The 23779-nt window shown below is 40.2% G+C and overlaps 1 protein-coding gene across 1 annotated transcript in view; it reads left to right on the top strand.

Moving 5' to 3' along the window:
* Window positions 1-3572: 3572 nt before the first annotated feature.
* LOC122938772 (cytochrome P450 26B1) overlaps window positions 3573-23779 on the top strand; it is an 82726-nt gene continuing 62519 nt past the window's right edge. The window contains exon 1 of the mRNA XM_044294536.1: window positions 3573-3697. The gene's annotated coding sequence lies outside the window, so the exon portion shown is untranslated. The remainder of the gene's footprint in view (window positions 3698-23779) is intronic.

The following is a 23779-nucleotide window of genomic DNA, read 5'->3' on the forward strand; positions in this document are numbered from 1 at the left end:
ATATACTGTATACTATATGGTGTCTGTATCCTCTATACTGTATACTATATGATGTCTGTATCCTCTATATACTGTATACTATATGTGTCTGTATCCTCTATATACTGTATACTATATGGTGTCTGTATCCTCTATATACTGTATACTATATGGTGTCTGTATCCTCTATATACTGTATACTATATGGTGTCTGTATCCTCTATATACTGTATACTATATGATGTCTGTACCTCTATATACTGTATACTATATATGTCTGTATCCTCTATATACTGTATACTATATGTCTGTATCCTCTATATACTGTATACTATATGGTGTCTGTATCCTCTATATACTGTATACTATATGGTGTCTGTATCCTCTATATACTGTATACTATATGATGTCTGTATCCTCTATATACTGTATACTATATGGTGTCTGTATCCATCTATATACTGTATACTATATGGTGTCTGTATCCTCTATATACTGTATACTATATGGTGTCTGTATCCTCTATATACTGTATACTATATGGTGTCTGTATCCTCTATATACTGTATACTATATGATGTCTGTATCCTCTATATACTGTATACTATATGGTGTCTGTATCCTCTATATACTGTATACTATATGGTGTCTGTATCCTCTATATACTGTATACTATATGGTGTCTGTATCCTCTATATACTGTATACTATATGGGTGTCTGTATCCTCTAGATACTGTATACTATATGATGTCTGTATCTCCTATATAACTGTATACTATGGTGCTGATCCTCTATATCTGTATACTATATGTGTCGTATCCTCTATAATACTGTATACTATATGGTGTCTGTATCCTCTATATACTGTATACTATTGAGTCTGTATCCTCTATATACTGTATACGATATGGTGTCTGTATCCTCTATATACTGTATACTATATGATGTCTGTATCCTCTATATACTGTATCTATATGATGTCTGTATCCTCTATATACTGTATAACTATATGATGTCTGTATCCTCTATATACTGTATACTATATGGTGTCTGTACCCTCTATATACTGTATACTATATGGTGTCTGTATCCTCTATATACTGTATACTATATGGTGTCTGTATCCTCTATATACTGTATACTATATGATGTCTGTATCCTCTATATACTGTATACTATATGATTGTCCTGTATCCTCTATATACTGTATACTATATGTGTCTGTATCCTCTATATACTGTATACTTATGGTGTCTGTATCCTCTATATACTGTATACTATATGGTGTCTGTATCCTCTATATACTGTATACTATATGGTGTCTGTATCCTCTATATACTGTATACTATATGGTGTCTGTATCCTCTATATACTGTATACTATATGGTGTCTGTATCCTCTATATACTGGTATACTATATGATGTCTGTATCCTCTATATACTGTATACTATATGGTGTGCTGTATCCTCTATATACTGTATACTATATGGTGTCCTGTATCCTCTATATACTGTATACTATATGATGTCTGTATCCTCTATATACTGTAACTATATGATGTCTGTATCCTCTATATACTGTATACATATGGTGTCTGGATCCTCTATATACTGTATACTATATGTGTCTGTATCCTCTATATACTGTATACTATATGATGTCTGTATCCTCTATATACTGTATACTATATGGTGTCCTGTATCCTCTATATACTGTATACTATATGGTGGTCTGCATATTTATATACTGATACTAATGATGTCTGTATACTGATATAATGTCTGTATCCTCTATATACTGTATACTATATGGTGTCTGTATCCTCTATATACTGTATACTATATGGTGTCTGCATATTCTATATACTGTATACTATATGGTGTCTGTATCCTCTATATACTGTATACTATATGGTGTCTGTATCCTCTATATACTGTATACTATATGGTGTCTGTATCCTCTATATACTGTATACTATATGATGTCTGTATCCTCTATATACTGTATACTATATGATGTCTGTATCCTCTATATACTGTATACTATATGGTGTCTGTATCCACTATATACTGTATACTATATGATGTCTGTATCCCTATATACTGTATACTATAGATGTCTGTATCCTCTATATACTGTATACTATATGATGTCTGTATCCTCTATATACTGTATACTATATGATGTCTGTATCCTCTATATACTGTATACTATATGGTGTCTGTATCCTCTAGTATACTGTATACTATATGTTCTGTATCCTCTGTATACTTGTATCCTCTGTATACTGTATACTATATGGTGTCTGTATCCTCTATATACTGTATACTATATGATGTCTGTATCCTCTATATACTGTATACTATATGGTGTCTGTATCCTCTATATACTGTATACTATATGATGTCTGTATCCTCTATATACTGTATACTGTATGATGTCTGTATCCTCTATATACTGTATACTATATGGTGTCTGTATCCTCTATATACTGTATACTATATGGTGTCTGTATCCTCTATATACTGTATACTATATGATGTCTGTATCCTCTATATACTGTATACTATATGGTGTCTGTATATTCTATATACTGTATACTATATGGTGTCTGTATCCTCTATATACTGTATACTATATGGTGTCTGTATCCTCTATATACTGTATACTATATGATGTCTGTATCCTCTATATACTGTATACTATATGGTGTCTGTATCCTCTATATACTGTATACTATATGGTGTCTGTATCCTCTATATACTGTATACTATATGATGTCTGTATCCTCTATATACTGTATACTATATGGTGTCTGTATCCTCTATATACTGTATACTATATGGTGTCTGTATCCTCTATATACTGTATACTATATGGTGTCTGTATCCTCTATATACTGTATACTATATGGTGTCTGTATCCTCTATATACTGTATACTATATGGTGTCTGTATCCTCTATATACTGTATACTATATGGTGTCTGTATCCTCTATATACTGTATACTATATGATGTCTGTATCCTCTATATACTGTATACTATATGGTGTCTGTATCCTCTATATAGTGTATGGACTATTTCTATTTGGCAGCCGGCGGGCGATGCCGGTGGGCGCTGGGCACTCAGATACCCCCGTGGCATGGACATAGAAAGTCCTCAGACAGATGGAGACCTTCATGCCCCTGCACAGAGCCCTGGATACATGTGAGTGCGGGCAGCCTTGCCATCTGATGGGGCAGGTGCCATGTCAGAGTCTGATGCCCAGGTCGGTCCTTACTGCCACTGACAGGACCATCCAGAGGACATGGCAGCAGAGCGGAGCCCCATCAGCTGGAAGTATAACCACCAGCGTCCCCCTCTTGAGCTCTGAGGGTGTAACCTGATAGACCTTGTTGTCTTCTCCTGGCTCCCTGCATGTGGAGGACCTCAGGGTGGGGGATCTCTGGACTCTTCTGCACATTGATAAGAAGCAGCAGAAGTCCCTGGACCCTGACTGCAGCCTCTTCAGGGGGAGGGGGCATTTGTTTTGGAAGGACCCCCCCCCCATTATCTGGCACTGAATATTCATTAGGGACAGCTCACGGTGGGTGGGGACCCGGCCAAGTATTCATTCTATAAATGCAGGATTGTTTGCCTTGTCAGGGACTGCTTTGAAAAATTGCCACAATCTGATTTGATTCCCCTGCCCCAAGCCAAGTGCTGCTCCTGGAAGGTAAGTGCTGCTGCTGTGCTACTTACCTGTGTGTGTGATAGGGGGAATAGCTGAGGGGCGTCTTCTAATGGGCGTTAAAGAGTCAACATGAAAATGGGTAAAAATAATATAGAGAAGGAAAAAGACTGAGCAAGAATGGAAATAAAATATGCAATAAATAAAAAAACTGGGAGATAAAATATATTTTTAAAAGGCCAGAAAATGCTAAAATTAAGGAACATTTTTTAATTAAAAAGATGGAAAAAAGAATCATTTTTAGAAGACAGTAAGACCCCAAAATGCATGAATGGAATCATCAGCTGCCTTGTAGAGAGCTGCTGCAGTGTAAAGTAATTCCTTCTGCTCCTATCATTACTCCAGGGGGGGGACAATGAGCAGATAATGGAATTACAGTGACTTGGCTGCTGATTGCCGAGAAGCAATATCGTTCCGTTTCGTTAAGGCTCTAATGAGCGGAACGGCGCGCGGCTCGGCGGCTGCGCAGATGGTTTACATGCGAATGGTCGAATGCGTGCGCAACAATTTCTGGTTTGCTTCACGTTATTGTCTTTTTTTTTTTTTTTTTATTAACTTACCGCGTTGTTTTAAGAGAGGGCGATACGTTAAGAAATGTAAAAAAAATACCCCAAATCTTGATGCATTTTAGAGAATTTGGAGGGATGCTCACCTCAGCTCTGCTACACTGACGAGCTCAGCTCTGCTACACTGACGAGCTCAGCTCTGCTACGCTGACGAGCTCAGCTCTGCTACATCTGTATTAATACTGCAATGGGAAGTGAAGTTGATACGTTGTACAATGCCGGCGTGCTGCTGGGGGACGTTATTTTGAGGTGTGCGATCCGTTGTCGTTGACGGTTTTGTGGTTTCATGATCGGATCCGTTCGCCTGATCCGTGATTCCGTAGTAGCGAGCGGTTTGGAATTGATTCTGTCACAGCAAACACTTCCGTGAATCAGTCCCAGCTGCACAATCCGGTATAAAAAAATATAATGTTCTCGCCCCCTCTGTGTTCTGTAACCTGTGGTGTAGCAGAGCTGAGTGTGTTAAGCTTTTGTTTTCACAAGGCTTTACGTGATGTAGCAGAGTCAGCAGAGCTTTCTGTCTGCATTGCTATAATTAGCTGCAGTCCTGTGTAAAAGCGTACTTGGAATTTGGGCACCTTCCACTCATCTGCGGTGGAGCGGCAAATTATCAGGACCTGATGGTCACACGCTGAGCGGCAGGTGCTGTCACATCATCATCCTACTGTACGAGGGAAGGGTTAACCGCACGATTATTCGGAACACGCAGCCGATGAAGGAGCCGGCTTTCTGTCATCAGGACGGCAGACGCGCGATTACCGGCCGCACAGCTCCACGTGTAATCCGGGACGGAGCAGAACGGGGGAGGAAGGAATCGTGCGTCAGGCAGTGCGAGAACACTTTACATGACGGATGTAGCAGAGCTAACAGTCATAGCTATATGTGATACCAAGTGTGTGTTAGCTCTGCTACATCTGTATATAGGAGGACAGTATATGGTGCCACGTAATGGTTGTGCTTCTAAAAGACGGGCACCGAGATACCAGGCAGTTCAGGGCATTAATGTCATTCTGACTCTGTTTAGTGCATTGTGATAATGTAGCAGTTTGTACCTGCAGTCCTATGTAACGCCACACATAACACAGTGATAACTCTCTGAGTACAGATAATGTAGGAGATGTCACCTGCAGTCCTATGTAACACCACACATAACACAGTGATAACTCTCTGAGTACAGATAATGTAGGAGATGTCACCTGCAGTCCTATGTAACACCACACATAACACAGTGATAACTCTCTGAGTACAGATAATGTAGTAGATGTCACTTGCAGTCCTATGTAACACCACACATAACACAGTGATAACTTTCTGAGTACAGATAATGTACCAGATGTCACCTGCAGTCCTATGTAACACCACAGATAACACAGTGATAACTCTCTGAGTACAGATAATGTAGTAGATGTTACCTGCAGTCCCATGTAACACCTCAGATAACACAGTGATAACTCCCTGAGTACAGATAATGTAGTAGATGTCACCTGCAGTCCCATGTAACACCACAGATAACACAGTGATAACTCTCTGAGTACAGATAATGTAGTAGATGTTACCTGCAGTCCTATGTAACACCACACATAACACAGTGGTAATTCTCTGAGTACATATAATGTACCAGATGTCACCTGCAGTCCTATGTAACACCACAGATAACACAGTGATAACTCCCTGAGTACAGATAATGTACTAGATGTTACCTGTAGTCCTATGTAACACCTCAGATAACACAGTGATAACTCTCTGAGTACAGATAATGTAGTAGATGTTACCTGAAGTCCTATGTAACACCACAGATAACACCGTGATAACTCTCAGAGTACAGATAATGTACTAGATATTACCTGCAGTCCTATGTAACACCACAGATAACACAGTGATAACTCTCTGAGTACAGATAATGTACTAGATATTACCTGCAGTCCTATGTAACACCACAGATAACACAGTGATAACTCTCTGATTACAGATAATGTAGCAGATTGTACCTGCAGTCCTATGTAACACCACAGGTAACACAGTGATAACTCTCTGATTACAGATAATGTAGCAGATTGTACCTGCAGTCCTATGTAACACCACACATAACACAGTGATAACTCTCTGAGTACAGATAATGTAGTAGATGTCACCTGCAGTCCTATGTAACACCACACATAACACAGTGATAACTCTCTGAGTACAGATAATGTAGGAGATGTCACCTGCAGTCCTATGTAACATCACAGATAACATAGTGATAGCTCTCTGAGTACAGATAATGTAGGAGATGTCACCTGCAGTCCTATGTAACATCACAGATAACATAGCGATAGCTCTCTGAGTACAGATAATGTAGTAGATGTCACCTGCAGTCCTATGTAACATCACAGATAACATAGCGATAACTCTCTGAGTACAGATAATGTAGTAGATGTCCCCTGCAGTCCTATGTAACATCACAGATAACATAGTGATAGCTCTCTGAGTACAGATAATGTAGTAGATGTCACCTGCAGTCCTATGTAACATCACAGATAACATAGCGATAACTCTCTGAGTACAGATACTGTAGTAGATGTCACCTGAAATCCTATGTAACACCATGAGTACAGATAATGTACTAGATGTTACCTACAGTCCTATGTAACACCTCAGATAACACAGTGACAACTCCCTGAGTACAGATAATATAGTAGATGTTACCTGCAGTCCCATGTAACACCACAGATAATAACACTGATAACTCTCTGAGTACATATAATGTAGTGGATGTCACCTGCAGTCCTATGTAACACCACAGATAACACAGTGATAACTCTCTGAGTGCAGATAATGTAGTAGATGTTACCTGCAGTCCTATGTAACACCTCAGATAACACAGTGACAACTCCCTGAGTACAGATAATGTAGTAGATGTCACCTGCAGTCCCATGTAACACCACAGATAACACAGTGATAACTCTCTGAGTACAGATAATGTAGGTGTCACCTGCAGTCCTATGTAACACCACAGATAACATAGTGATAACTCTCTGAGTACAGATAATGTACTAGATGTTACCTGCAGTCCTATGTAACACCTCAGATAACACAGTGACAACTCCCTGAGTACAGATAATGTAGTAGATGTCACCTGCAGTCCCATGTAACACCACAGATAACACTGATAACTCTCTGAGTACAGATAATGTAGGTGTCACCTGCAGTCCTATGTAACACCACAGATAACACAGTGATAACTCTCTGAGTACAGATAATGTACTAGATGTTACCTGCAGTCCTATGTAACACCTCAGATAACACAGTGACAACTCCCTGAGTACAGATAATATAGTAGATGTTACCTGCAGTCCCATGTAACACCACAGATAACACTGATAACTCTCTGAGTACAGATAATGTAGTGGATGTCACCTGCAGTCCTATGTAACACCACAGATAACACAGTGATAACTCTCTGAGTACAGATAATGTAGTACATGCCACCTGCAGTCCTATGTAACACCACAGATAACACAGTGATAACTCTCTGAGTACAGATAATGTAGTACATGCCACCTGCAGTCCTATGTAACACCACAGATAACACAGTGATAACTCTCTGAGTACAGATAATGTAGTAGATGTCACCTGCAGTCCTATGTAACACCACACATAACACAGTGATAACTCTCTGAGTACAGATAATGTAGGAGATGTCACCTGCAGTCCTATGTAACATCACAGATAACATAGTGATAGCTCTCTGAGTACAGATAATGTAGGAGATGTCACCTGCAGTCCTATGTAACATCACAGATAACATAGCGATAGCTCTCTGAGTACAGATAATGTAGTAGATGTCACCTGCAGTCCTATGTAACATCACAGATAACATAGCGATAACTCTCTGAGTACAGATAATGTAGTAGATGTCCCCTGCAGTCCTATGTAACATCACAGATAACATAGTGATAGCTCTCTGAGTACAGATAATGTAGTAGATGTCACCTGCAGTCCTATGTAACATCACAGATAACATAGCGATAACTCTCTGAGTACAGATACTGTAGTAGATGTCACCTGAAATCCTATGTAACACCATGAGTACAGATAATGTACTAGATGTTACCTACAGTCCTATGTAACACCTCAGATAACACAGTGACAACTCCCTGAGTACAGATAATATAGTAGATGTTACCTGCAGTCCCATGTAACACCACAGATAATAACACTGATAACTCTCTGAGTACATATAATGTAGTGGATGTCACCTGCAGTCCTATGTAACACCACAGATAACACAGTGATAACTCTCTGAGTGCAGATAATGTAGTAGATGTTACCTGCAGTCCTATGTAACACCTCAGATAACACAGTGACAACTCCCTGAGTACAGATAATGTAGTAGATGTCACCTGCAGTCCCATGTAACACCACAGATAACACAGTGATAACTCTCTGAGTACAGATAATGTAGGTGTCACCTGCAGTCCTATGTAACACCACAGATAACATAGTGATAACTCTCTGAGTACAGATAATGTACTAGATGTTACCTGCAGTCCTATGTAACACCTCAGATAACACAGTGACAACTCCCTGAGTACAGATAATGTAGTAGATGTCACCTGCAGTCCCATGTAACACCACAGATAACACTGATAACTCTCTGAGTACAGATAATGTAGGTGTCACCTGCAGTCCTATGTAACACCACAGATAACACAGTGATAACTCTCTGAGTACAGATAATGTACTAGATGTTACCTGCAGTCCTATGTAACACCTCAGATAACACAGTGACAACTCCCTGAGTACAGATAATATAGTAGATGTTACCTGCAGTCCCATGTAACACCACAGATAACACTGATAACTCTCTGAGTACAGATAATGTAGTGGATGTTACCTGCAGTCCTATGTAACACCACAGATAACACAGTGATAACTCTCTGAGTACAGATAATATAGTACATGCCACCTGCAGTCCTATGTAACACCACAGATAACACAGTGATACCTCTCTGAGTACAGATAATATAGTACATGCCACCTGCAGTCCCATGTAACACCACAGATAACACAGTGATAACTCTCTGAGTACAGATAATGTAGTGGATGCCACCTGCAGTCCTATGTAACACCACATATAACACAGTGATAGCTCTCTGAGTACAGATAATGTAGTGGATGTCACCTGCAGTCCTATGTAACACCACAGATAACACAGTGATAACTCTCTGAGTACAGATAATGTAGTGGATGTCACCTGCAGTCCTATGTAACACCACAGATAACACAGTGATAACTCTCTGAGTACAGATAATGTAGTAGATGTCACCTGCAGTCCTATGTAACACCACAGATAACACAGTGATACCTCTCTGAGTACAGATAATATAGTACATGCCACCTGCAGTCCTATGTAACACCACAGATTACACAGAGAAATCCTGAAACCAGGGAGAAAGGCTGAAACCTGTACAGACCCCACACTGTTCACAGCTGAGGGTCTGTTACAATAGCATCCAGTCTCCTCCGATATCTTGTTACAATGTATCAGTGCACAGAGCAAAGTTTAGACTGAATACGATTGTAGCAAGCTGTAAGCCATGAGAAATGGTGGGCTGTATGGGTTTCATTCATAAGAATGTTCTCATTCACTGACAGCAAGCAGACATCTTGTAAATGAGGAACTGAGAAGCAAATCCTGTTTGCAGAACCTCATTAAAGGGGTATTCTGCTATGAATTGATAACCTATGCAGTAAACAGGTGATGACCGCTGGGTCCTGTGCCCCCCATTTGGATGGAGGGGTGGTCACGCATGCACACTGTAGTCTATATAGTCGGCTTGGGATTAGGGCGCCGGCCCTTTAAGAATCCCCGGTGGCTTTGGTCAGGTGCTGTTCTGCATCCACGCAGACAGGGATGATTCTGAAGTGGCTCGGCAGAAGGGGATTCGTGGCCGTGGTACAAAGCGGGGCAGTGGTCAGGCAGATTGTGTGGTTTAACCCCTGACTGACTGCACATTGTATCACTGTTGACAAACAATATCTGATCATGGCGACCATCATCAGTACGATCAGATCTGATGAAAAATACTCCCCAGCCACCATTAGTGCTAAGAGAACGGTGACGGATGGGACTGATCTCCTCTGGTGCTCGGGAGTAGGAGGTCCCCACCCATCACTGTCCCACCGGGGCTCAGGGCTCCGGACTCGGCCATGTCCAGGACCCGAAAACTCAATGGAAAGGTGGAAAAATCCATGGTCCAAAAATGTCCTGCTCTTGTTTATGGGAAAAGGAAGGAGCGTGGACCTCAAATATGACTGTGTAAGTGTTCTCTTCTCTGTATACTCTCTATACACTCTCTGTATACTCTCATCATACTCTCTATACACTCTCTGTATACTCTCTATACACTCTCTGTATACTCTCTATACACTCTCTGTATACTCTCTGTATACTCTCATCATACTCTCTATACACTCTCTGTATACTCTCTGTATACTCTCATCATACTCTCTATACACTCTCTGTATACTCTCTGTATACTCTCATCATACTCTCTATACACTCTCTGTATACTCTCTATATACTCTCTGTATACTCTCATCATACTCTCTATACACTCTATGTATACTCTCTATATACTCTCTGTATACTCTCATCATACTCTCTATACACTCTCTGTATACTCTCTATACACTCTCTGTATACTCTCATCATACTCTATACACTCTCTGTATACTCTCTATACACTCTCTGTATACTCTCTATACACTCTCTGTATACTCTCTATACACTCTCTGTATACTCTCTGTATACTCTCTATACACTCTCTGTATACTCTCTATACACTCTCTGTATACTCTCTATACACTCTCTGTATACTCTCTATACACTCTCTGTATACTCTCTATACACTCTCTGTATACTCTTATCATACTCTCTATACACTCTCTGTATACTCTCTATATACTCTCATCATACTCTCTATACACTCTCTGTATACTCTCTATACTCTCTGTATACTCTCATCATACTCTCTATACACTCTCTGTATACTCTCATCATACTCTCTATACACTCTCTGTATACTCTCTATATACTCTCATCATACTCTCTATATACTCTCATCATACTCTCTATACACTCTCTGTATACTCTCTATACACTCTCATCATACTCTCTATACACTCTCTGTATACTCTCTATATACTCTCTGTATACTCTCTGTATACTCTCATCATACTCTCTATACACTCTCTGTATACTCTCATCATACTCTCATCATACTCTCTATACACTCTCTGTATACTCTCTATATACTCTCGTCATACTCTCTGTATACACTCTCTGTATACTCTCTATACACTCTCTGTATACTCTCATCATACTCTCTATACACTCTCTGTATACTCTCTATACACTCTCTGTATACTCTCATCATACTCTCTATACACTCTCTGTATACTCTCTATATACTCTCATCATACTCTCTATACACTCTCTGTATACTCTCTATATACTCTCTGTATACTCTCATCATACTCTCTATACACTCTCTGTATACTCTCTATACACTCTCTGTATACTCTCATCATACTCTATACACTCTCTGTATACTCTCTATACACTCTCTGTATACTCTCTATACACTCTCTGTATACTCTCTATACACTCTCTGTATACTCTCTGTATACTCTCTATACACTCTCTGTATACTCTCTATACACTCTCTGTATACTCTCTATACACTCTCTGTATACTCTCTATACACTCTCTGTATACTCTCTATACACTCTCTGTATACTCTCTATACACTCTCTGTATACTCTTATCATACTCTCTATACACTCTCTGTATACTCTCTATATACTCTCATCATACTCTCTATACACTCTCTGTATACTCTCTATACTCTCTGTATACTCTCATCATACTCTCTATACACTCTCTGTATACTCTCATCATACTCTCTATACACTCTCTGTATACTCTCTATATACTCTCATCATACTCTCTATATACTCTCATCATACTCTCTATACACTCTCTGTATACTCTCTATACACTCTCATCATACTCTCTATACACTCTCTGTATACTCTCTATATACTCTCTGTATACTCTCTGTATACTCTCATCATACTCTCTATACACTCTCTGTATACTCTCATCATACTCTCATCATACTCTCTATACACTCTCTGTATACTCTCTATATACTCTCGTCATACTCTCTGTATACACTCTCTGTATACTCTCTATACACTCTCTGTATACTCTCATCATACTCTCTATACACTCTCTGTATACTCTCTATACACTCTCTGTATACTCTCATCATACTCTCTATACACTCTCTGTATACTCTCTATATACTCTCATCATACTCTCTATACACTCTCTGTATACTCTCTATATACTCTCGTCATACTCTCTGTATACTCTCATCATACTCTCTATACACTCTCTGTATACTCTCTATACACTCTCTGTATACTCTCTATATACTCTCATCATACTCTCTATATACTCTCATCATACTCTCTATACACTCTCTGTATACTCTCTATACACTCTCTGTATACTCTCTATATACTCTCGTCATACTCTCTGTATACATTCTCATCATACTCTATATACTCTCATCATACTCTCTATACACTCTCTGTATACTCTCTATATACTCTCGTCATACTCTCTGTATACACTCTCATCATACTCTCTATATACTCTCTGTATACTCTCTATACACTCTCTGTATACTCTCTATATACTCTCATCATACTCTCTGTATACTCTCTATACACTCTCTGTATACTCTCGTCATACTCTCTGTATACTCTCATCATACTCTCTATACACCCTCTGTATACTCTCTATACACTCTCTGTATACTCTCTATATACTCTCATCATACTCTCTATATACTCTCATCATACTCTCTATACACTCTCTGTATACTCTCTATACACTCTCTGTATACTCTCTATATACTCTCGTCATACTCTCTGTATACATTCTCATCATACTCTATATACTCTCATCACACTCTCTATACACTCTCTGTATACTCTCTATATACTCTCGTCATACTCTCTGTATACACTCATCATACTCTCTATATACTCTCATCATACTCTCTATACACTCTCTGTATACTCTCTATATACTCTCATCATACTCTCTGTATACACTCTCGTCATAATCTCTATATACTCACTGTATTCTCTTTATATACTCTCTATATCATCTCTTTATTCTCTATATTCTCTCGTCATACTCTATATTTTCTCTCTATCTCTGTATTCTCTCTATATGCTCTTGTCATACTCTATATACTCTCTGTATTATCTATATATTCTCTCTATATACTCTGTATTCTCTCTATATGCTCTTGTCATACTCTATATACTCTCTGTATTATCTATATATTCTCTCTACATACTCTGTATTCTCTCTATATGCCCTCGTCATACTCTCTATATACTTTCTCTATATGCTCTCATCATACTCTCTATACACTCTCGTCATACTTTCTATATACTCTCTGTATTCTCTATATATTCTCTCCACATACTCTACTCTCTGTATTCTCTCTATATGCTCCCATCATACTCTCTGTACACTCTCATAATACTCTCTATATGCTCTCATCATACTCTATATACTCTCTGTATTCCCTCTTTATGCTCCCGTCATACTCTCTATATACTCACTGTATTCTCTTTATATACCCTCTGTATCATCTCTGTATTCTCTCGTCATACTCTCTATACACTCTATATGCGCTTGACTCTCTATATACTCTCTGTATTATCTATATATTCTCTCTATATACTCTATACTTTGTATTCTCGCTATATGCTCTCATGATACTCTCTATGTACTCTGTATTCTCTCTATATACTCTATACTCTGTATTCTCTTGATATACTTTCTCTATATTCTCTCTATATGCTCTCATCATACTCTCGTCATACTCTCTATATACTCTCTGTATTCTCTATATATTCTCTCCATATAATCTATACTCTCTGTATTCTCTATATATACTCTCTGTATTCTCCCGTCATACTCTTTATATACTCTCTGTATTCTCTATATATTCTTTCCATATAATCTATACTCTCTGTATTCTCTATATATACTCTCTGTATTCTCTATATTTTCTCTCTATCTCTATATTCTCTCTATATGCTCTTGTCATACTATCTGTGTACTTTCTCTATACTCTCTGTATTCTCTCTTCATGCTCTCGTTATACTCGCTGTATTCTCTATATATTCTATACTCTCTATATTCTCTGTTCATACTATCTATATAATCTCTATATACGCTACCCACTATTTGTATAATACATACATCTTTTCTATATACCCACTAGAAAATATATATACTTATTTACTATGGATAGCATGTAAACTCTCTATATACACTCTATATACTGTTTACTATGTAGACTCCCTATATACCCTCTATATACTGTTTACTATGTAGACTCCCTATATACACTCTATATACTGTTTACTATGTAGACTCTCTATATACACTCTATATACTGTTTACTATGTAGACTCTCTATATACACTCTATATACTGTTTACTATGTAGACTCTCTATATACCCTCTATATGCTGTTTACTATGTAGACTCTCTATATACCCTCTATATACTGTTTACTATGTAGACTCTCTATATACACTCTATATACTGTTTTCTATGTAGACTCCCTATATACACTCTATATACTGTTTACTATGTAGACTCTCTATATACCCTCTATATGCTGTTTACTATGTAGACTCCCTATATACACTCTATATGCTGTTTACTATGTAGACTCTCTATATACCCTCTATATGCTGTTTACTATGTAGACTCCCTATATACCCTCTATATACTGTTTACTATGTAGACTCCCTATATACCCTCTATATACTGTTTACTATGTAAACTCTCTATATACACTCTATATGCTGTTTACTATGTAGACTGTATTTAGTGTCTATCATCTATAGACTATTTACTTTGTATACTCTCTATATACCTGCTATAATCTATAAACTCTTTATGTACTGTCTATACTCTCATATACTATTTATTCCCTGTCTATATACCTGATATAACCTATAAACTCTTTATGTACTGTCTATACTCTCATATACTATTTGTTCCCTGTCTATACTCTCTATATACCTGATATAACCTATAAACTCTTTATGTACTGTCTATACTCTCATATACTATTTACTGTCTATACTCTCTATAAAGAATCTACCTACTATATACTCTGTGCTCCCTATACACATCTATAGACTCTGTATTTACTCTCTATATTCTAGATGTACTATTTACTGTCTATACTCTCTATATACATTTTATAGACTGCTTTCTATATTCTCTAAATACACTAGAAACTCTTTATATACTGTCTACACTCTCTATATACCATGTTTAATCTCTATACATGCAATATATAAACTCTGTATACCCTATTTACCCTCCAATACCTACTCTATATATACTCTACACCATCTTTATTTACTGTCTATGCTTTCTATACTGTTTTCCATATATACCCCAGTATAGTCTCTATACTCTATATATCTGTCATAAACCTGCTGTCTAAACTCTAGATATCCCCCGTATTCTCCATGTTCTCTCTATACACTCGTTATTATACTACCCTCTCTATAATGTCTATATATTTTCTGTATATTGCAGTCTATACTGTAGGTACTCTCAGTACTCTGTTTTCTCTGACTCCACTCTTTATCTTCTGCCTATACTCTCTATGTCTTTATACTCTATATACTCTCTATAATATCTTTATACCCTATATATTCTCTGAGCACTCTCTTCATGCTCTAGATGCACCTTAAATGGTTTCTGCTCCTGAAAACATCTCAAATCTTAGTATTTAAACAAATAAAACATAACTATGATGCACATTAGATGTATGGTGTCTAAAGCCATTGATTTCTGTGAAATGGGACGATCATCGGAAGTGTATGGGGCCTCCAGACTCTCCCCTGATGGCGGACCTCAGGGACAGAAGATTGGACAGTTGGATTTCAACTTGCTCAATCCTTTTGTTCTCAAGTGGTGTCATGCGGTGGCTTTCTCACCTCCCCCATTCATGACACTTGCATGCTCGGCTGAGGGTGTATGTGTATAAGGGAATTGGTGGAGGTAGCTATGGACTGGTTGAGTGTTTGGCAGACAGGAGCATTTCAGAGCCTACATGTAGTCTTAAAGAGATTGAATCGCCTTGTAAAGACCATGATCATACACATGAGATGACTACCAGCCAGGTGTTGCCCCTCTTGAAAAGCATCACTTATGAATATGGCTGATATGATGGACTCCTCAGTTGTTGGGAGCGGTCTGTCAGGTCACACCTATAGTATATGGTAAGGAAAGTCCATATATTGGTGGAGGACACTTGTACTCCACTACTGGGAGCTGATAGGGCAGGATACTGGAGGACATCTGTATCTAAAGATATTTATCTGTCCAGGCTGAGGGGCAGCGCTATTGACAGAATCCAGACCTCTAGCTGCCATCATATGAAGAGCTCCAAACTATTTTAAGAGCTCTATTAGGTGTTAATGTAGGTGGCCCCCATTCTCATTGATTAGAGAGACTCTTATGCTGAGGACCTCTTAGTGGTACGGCCCATTATCTTCAATAAGAACAGTGCAATGCTTCACTTCACCAGTGGTGGTGCTGAACTTATGCTGCTGGGCATCCAGACCACCCGCTCTCCCACCTGCGTAAATAACCTTCAAACTCCTAGGTGGGAGCCAATTGAGTAGCCGGAGCAGAACCCAAAGGGGAGTTGTATAGCCACTATGTGAACCCAAGAGTGCTCTCCTAGACCTCCCTCCACGTGTCCACCACCATGATTTACAGGAGGGAATAACTGGAATATTCTGGGATAATTCTGTACCAGCATATAGATGGTGGATGTAGAGGAATCCCAAGGTAAGCGCCTGTTTAGTTTCAGTTGGTTCTTGTCTTCCATAGTATGGCTCCAGACGTAGACTGGGTCAGGAGTCTCCATCAGGAAGAGCAGGAGGTTCTCAGTTTGGCTCATTTTGATACATTGTTCTTATTGAGGCCACAACAGTGGAAAACAGTGTATTAAAATGTATCAAAAAGAGCAAAAATAGAATCTTGAAGGATCTCTGATCTACATTCCTACCCCATCACCTTCCATGCATTTTCATGAATCATTGCTTCACCTGAGCAGTTAGAAGAGATGATGAACCTTCAGGCTCTGCTCCATGGGAAGAACATCTAAAGATAACCCCTGGAGATGGAGCTTCTATGTGGCATAGGCTTCGGGTGATGCAATGCTTTCTTCTACACCTTTGATTGGTCACCTCAATGAAGGCTTGGGTTGTCCTGGACCAATTACCAGGGAAATTCTCATTGTATCCTCAGATTATAGAAGCACAGAATTTCTTGGACTTTGTTAATACTATTGGATCCTGGGGAACTTCAGAACCACCATTCCAGAGTCCAAGGCAGCTTCCATCTGAGGTCAAAGACTGAAGGGCGTTCTCCGCTGCCAAGTCCACATTCAAAACTCCCCACTGTCTTCTTCAGTAGCTGATTGGAAAACCTCTGGAGAAGTGACGTCTTCCTTCTTGGAAGCAGATTTGATTGTGGATTTTTATAGAAGCCAAAGGAGAAGCAAAGAAACCTCAAAACTCTTCTAATAATCTTGTAAAAACTCCTCTAAAACTTCCACCAAACTACAAATCTGCCACCAAACCACCTGTTTTCAGCAACCGATTTTTCAGCTGTGGATTTTAGACGTGTGAACACATCCTGAGAGTAATATAGTGTAAGGAGCGGGCAGGGGCGGATTGGCCATAGATCTTACAGGGAGATTTCTGGGAGGACCGAAGCCCAGAGGGCCGCCTGGGTCCTCCTCACGGCAGGCCAGTGGAAGTATTTGGGTATGTATTTTGTGCTGCTGGCAGTATTTTGTGATGGACTGTGGTATTTGGCTCTGTTTGGGCGGTATAATGTGCCCCAATATGGTATTGCTGGCCCTTCCTTCCATCAATTTGGACCCGACTATGAAAATGGGCCACTTTTAGTATTTCTTCCAGGGCCACTTTTAGGTTCCCAGTCCGCTCCTGGGAGCAGGACACTCGGCAACACAGAGTATTTTAGCAGCAAAGGGTGCAGATTTTAAAATTACATAATGGAGGGATTAAGTACCCCATCAGCACAGAGTATTTAAGCAGAGGAGTGTGCTGATCTTGTGGAAGTCACAGGCTGAGAGTTACATAGTAGATGGAGCAGGATCCTCCCAGCAGCACAGAGGATTTCAGGAGAGGAGTGTGCTGATCTTGTGGAGGTCACAGGATGAGAGTTACATAGTGGAAGGAGCAGGGTCCCAGCAGCACAGAGGATTTCAGGAGAGGAGTGTGCTGATCCTGTGGAGGTCACAGGATGAGAGTTACATAGTGGAAGGAGCAGGGTCCCAGCAGCACAGAGGATTTCAGGAGAGGAGTGTGCTGATCTTGTGGAAGTCACAGGCTCAGAGTTACATAGTGAATGGAGCAGGATCCTCCCAGCAGCACAGAGGATTTCAGAAGAGAAGTGTGCTGGTCTTTTGGAGGTCACAGACTGAGAGTTACGAAGTGGGAGGGGCAGGGTCCTCCCAGCAGCACAGAGGATTTCAGGAGAGGAGTGTGCTGATCTTGTGGAAGTCACAGGCTGAGAGTTACATAGTGGATGGAGCAGGATCCTCCCAGCAGCACAGAGGATTTCAGAAGAGAAGTGTGCTGGTCTTTTGGAGGTCACAGACTAAGAGTTACGAAGTGGGAGGAGCAGGGTCCTCCCAGCAGCACAGAGGATTTCAGCAGAGGAGTGTGCTGATCTTGTGGGAGGTGAGAATAGTAATATGAAGCCCCCATCTTATAGTATTGGGGGGCTGTGATGTCAGACTATGTATAATATAAAGGTCATACGCCCAACAGATATAAATTCTTTTGGAAACAGTAAATATCAAGCGAAGGTCAACTACATTCCTCCCTGCTGCGTCCCGCTCAGGTGAAGGCTCGGGTGGGGTGGGGTGATGGCTCCCAGGCTTCTCTCGGGTGAGGAATGCCATAGCTGACCGTCCAGGTCTTGCTTTCATGATGTAATTGCTGCAGTCAACACTGTACTGTGACCTTTCTATCACTTAGGAGGCCATGAGGCTCCATACTGGGTCCCGCTGGTCCACACCGGCAAGGACAAGCAGATGTCCCACCATATTTCAGGAAGTAAAATTAATTATTGATGATAGATCACAATCGTCAGCTCCCAGTCCAGCTTTCTGTCTCATCCAGTCCTTTGGCTTGGGCCATCACCTTCAGATACAAGGAGGAAAAATGTGGACTAATGATGGCCATTGACTCATCAATCCATGGAAGACCAAATGTACGTAGAGGGAGAGAGGCAGCTGTAGGCTATGGGCGATGTGACAATGTTCTGGGTACAGGTGGTGACGGGGACATGGAGAGAGGTTGAAATCCATATGTAGTCTATGATTCTGAGTCTATGGTGGAAGAAATGGGTGTTTGGTGGAGGATGTGGGTGATATTGGGTATATTGTAGAGGATGGGGGTGATATTAGGTATATGGTAGAGGATATGGGTGATATTGGATGTATGGAGGAGGATATGGGTGATATTGGATGTATGGAGGAGGATATGGGTGATATTGGGTATATTGTAGAGGCTGTGGGTAATATTGGATGTATGGAGGAGGATGTGGGTGATATTGGGTATATGGTAGAGGATGGGGTAATATTGGGTATATTGTAGAGGCTGTGGGTAATATTAGGTATATGGTAGAGGATATGGGTGATATTGGATGTATGGAGGAGGATATGGGTGATATTGGGTATATGGTAGAGGCTGTGGGTTATATTAGGTATGTGGTAGAGGATATGGGTGATATTGGATGTATTGGAGAGGATGTAGGTGATATTGGAGAGGATGTGGGTGATATTGGTTGCATGGAGGATATTGGATCAACTTGCAGGATAACAGGCCGAACTGGATGGACAGATGTCTTTTTTAGACCTTATATACTATGTTACTATGATATGGGTGATATTGGAGAGGATGTGGGTAATATTGGTTGTATGGAGGAGGATATGGGTGATATTTGGTGTATTGTAGAGTATTCGGATGATACTGGGTCTATAGCAGGTGGCGTAACTACCATAGCGACAGACCATGTGACTGCTTTGGGGCCCAGGGCAAGAGGGGGCCCAGTCTTAGTTGGGATTATCTCATCTTCTACTGGAGGTGAAAACTTGGTCAGGATTCTACCCTCTAAAGGAAAAACTTTTAGCAAATGAGGCAGGGTCATTGAAAAGGGTTTAGGCAGAAACCCTTCTGTCCTGTGTGGGGGGCCCGGTTTGATCCTTGCTATGGGGCCCTTACTTCTCTATGTACGCCACTGGTCTATGGTAGAGGATGTGGGTGATATTAGATGTATTGGAGAGGATGTGGGTGATACTGGGTATATGGTAGAGAATGTGGGTGATATTGGGTGTATGGAGGAGGATATGGGTGATATTGGGTGTATGGAGGAGGATATGAGTGATATTGGGTGTATGGAGGAGGATATGGGTGATATTGGGTGTATGGAGGAGGATATGGGTGATATTGGGTGTATTGGAGAGGATGTGGGTGATACTGGGTATATGATAGAGGATATGGGTGATATTGGGTATATGGTAGAGGATATGGGTGATATTAGATGTATTGGAGAGGATGTGGGTGATACTGGGTATATGGTAGCGGATGTGGGTGATATTGGGTGTATTGGAGAGGATGTGGGCGATACTGGGTATATGATAGAGGATATGGGTGATATTGGGTATATGGTAGAGGATATGGGTGATATTAGATGTATTGGAGAGGATGTGGGTGATACTGGGTATATGGTAGCGGATGTGGGTGATATTGGGTGTATTGGAGAGGATGTGGGCGATACTGGGTATATGATAGAGGATATGGGTGATATTGGGTATATGGTAGAGGATATGGGTAATATTAGATGTATTGGAGAGGATGTGGGTGATACTGGGTATATGGTAGCGGATGTGGGTGATATTGGATGTATTGGAGAGGTTGTGGGCGATACTGGGTATATGATAGAGGATATGGGTGATATTGGGTATATGGTAGAGGATATGGGTGATATTAGATGTATTGGAGAGGATGTGGGTGATACTGGGTATATGGTAGCGGATGTGGGTGATATTGGGTGTATTGGAGAGGATGTGGGCGATACTGGGTATATGATAGAGGATATGGGTGATATTGGGTATATGGTAGAGGATATGGGTGATATTAGATGTATTGGAGAGGATGTGGGTGATACTGGGTATATGGTAGCGGATGTGGGTGATATTGGATGTATGTGGGCGATACTGGGTATATGATAGAGGATATGGGTGATATTGGGTATATGGTAGAGGATATGGGTGATATTAGATGTATTGGAGAGGATGTGGGTGATATCGGGTGTATGGAGGAGAATATGGGTGATATTGGGTGTATGGAGGAGGATATGCGTGATATTGGGTGTATGGAGGAGGATTTGTGTGATATTGGGTGTATTGGAGAGGATGTAGGCAATACTGGGTATATGGTAGAGGATCTGGGTAATATTGGGTATATGGTAGAGGATATGGGTAATATTGGGTGTATGTACAGTATGTGCTTGATGTTACTGGGTGCACAGGATAAGATGAGAGTGATTCTAGGTCTATGATGGAGGATGAGGGTACTGATATCATTAGTCTGTAATATAAAAGTCAACCATTGTGTGACCTTTGAAAAAAGCCAAGAGATATTTTACAGTCCTTTCACAGTCTGGTCTGCACATGTTCTCCTAGGATTGTCCACCATCTTGCTTCTTCTAGGACACTACCACATGAGCCCATGTACAGATGTCAGCCTTAATGATCCTTCTCCAAATCTGGTGCCTCTTCTCATATTTTGGAGAAGCAAAGCCCAGCCTGCTCTCCATAGTCATCAGATTGCTGGAGCTCATGTCTACGGCCAGTCATGGTGATGATGTCTTAGTCTTTCCTCCTTGCAGGAGGTCAGGGGTCAGCAACCTCCGGCACTCCAGGTGCAGTGAAACTACAACTTCCAGCATGGTCCATTGACTTACATGGGAGGTCTGAGAACAGCTGAGCACATGCTGGTAGTAGTGGTCTCACAATAGCTGACGTAGTGAAGTTGCTGTAGTAGCTATGCTCTAATGTTTGGTCAGTCCCAGTAGAGGTGTCTCCATGACAGACACAGGAGCCTGCACCCGGGACTATTAGATACATGGAGACACTGGGAACGCGTGGTGCCAAATCCCTGCCCTTTGATCACACGGGAACGTCTTCCTGTCAAGAGGCTCAGTGACAACTTGTTAAAACAGGCAGAAAGTAATTACAAGCGGGTAATTAAGAGCGAGGATCTAATCGCAGCCGCCAGCGCAGCGTCTGGACTGACAATAAATCAGTGGATATTCGCTGTGACATCACGTCTGCCGCCATTAATACTGCGAGCAGTGTCTGCTAAGTGTCTAGTGCTGGATACCATTACTACTACTGCAACTACTGTTAATACTACTGTTACTATTACTGCAACTACTGCTACTATTACTACTACTGCTATTATTGCTGCAACTACTACTATTACTGCAACTACTGCTACTATTACTACTGCTTCTATTACTATTACTGCAACTACTGCTACTATTACTACTGCTATTATTGCAGCAAATACTTACTATTACTGCAACTACTGCTACTATTACTACAGCTTCTATTACTATTACTGCAACTACTGCTACTATTGCTATTATTGCTGCAACTTCTTACTATTACTGCAACTACTGCTACTATTACTACAGCTTCTATTACTATTACTGCAACTACTGCTACTATTGCTATTATTGCTGCAACTACTACTATTACTGCAACTACTGCTACTATCACTATAGCTTCTATTACTATTACTGCAACTACTGCTACTATTGCTATTATTGCTGCAACTACTACTATTACTGCAACTACTGCTACTATCACTACTGCTTCTATTACTGCAACTACTGCTACTACTGCTATTATTGCTGCAACTACTTACTATTACTACAACTACTGATACTATTACTACTGCTTCTATTTCTATTACTGCAACTACTGCTACTATTAATACTACTGCTATTATTGCTGCAAATACTTACTATTATTGCAACTACTGCTACTATTACTACAGCTTCTATTACTATTACTGCAACTACTGCTACTATCACTACTGCTTCTATTACTATTACTGCTACTACTGCTATTATTGCTGCAACTACTTACTATTACTACAACTACTGATACTATTACTACTGCTTCTATTTCTATTACTGCAACTACTGCTACTATTAATACTACTGCTATTATTGCTGCACATACTTACTATTACTGCAACTACTGCTACTATT

Source organism: Bufo gargarizans, chromosome 1 (assembly GCF_014858855.1).
Source record: "Bufo gargarizans isolate SCDJY-AF-19 chromosome 1, ASM1485885v1, whole genome shotgun sequence".
Classification (NCBI taxonomy): Eukaryota; Metazoa; Chordata; class Amphibia; order Anura; family Bufonidae; genus Bufo; species Bufo gargarizans.